This window comes from Penaeus monodon, chromosome 25, assembly GCF_015228065.2.
Source record: "Penaeus monodon isolate SGIC_2016 chromosome 25, NSTDA_Pmon_1, whole genome shotgun sequence".
Classification (NCBI taxonomy): Eukaryota; Metazoa; Arthropoda; class Malacostraca; order Decapoda; family Penaeidae; genus Penaeus; species Penaeus monodon.
The window spans coordinates 30458938-30459547 of record NC_051410.1 but is presented as its reverse complement, the minus strand read 5'-3'; positions in this window follow the sequence as shown (position 1 = coordinate 30459547).

Here is a 610-nt window from a genome sequence, read left to right as displayed (position 1 = left end):
AAGCAACACACACACACAGGGCACTCATGTGCAAGCAAGACAAAAGAATGATTTTGCTTCTTAGCGGGGAGTAATATCCCGGGTTAAACACGATCTGACGAAGAGATTTTAAGTAATATACTCGTAAGTAAGTGGCTAATGCTGCCACCCTGCCGCAGCCTGGAGGAACCCTGCTCCTATCGGCGGCTGATTCGAACTCCCCTCCCTTCCGGCTGCTGCGGGAAACTCCTCTCCTGATCGCGAGGGCTTTCGGGAAGCTTTCCTCGCCTGGATCCCCCGGAGGGCTGCTGGGAAGCTCCTCTCCCTGATCGCGAGGGCTGCGTGCAAGCTGGAGCTCTGCCCTGCACTCCCCTCGGACTTCAAGGACACTGGGATACGATCCGATCCGCCTACATTTACTTCTTTTTGCTACCTAAACACCTCCTAATCACGTTTACCTTACCATACTTACCACAGTAACTCTTCCCTGCCATAAAAACCTACCTACGACCTCCCTGGGAAGGGCCTCTTTTTTCCTGGGATTTTGCCCTTGGGGGGGCTGCTGGGAGTTTCCTCTCTGATCGGCGGGAAGGGCTGGCGGGGGAAGCTTCCTCTCCTGATCAAGCAAAAA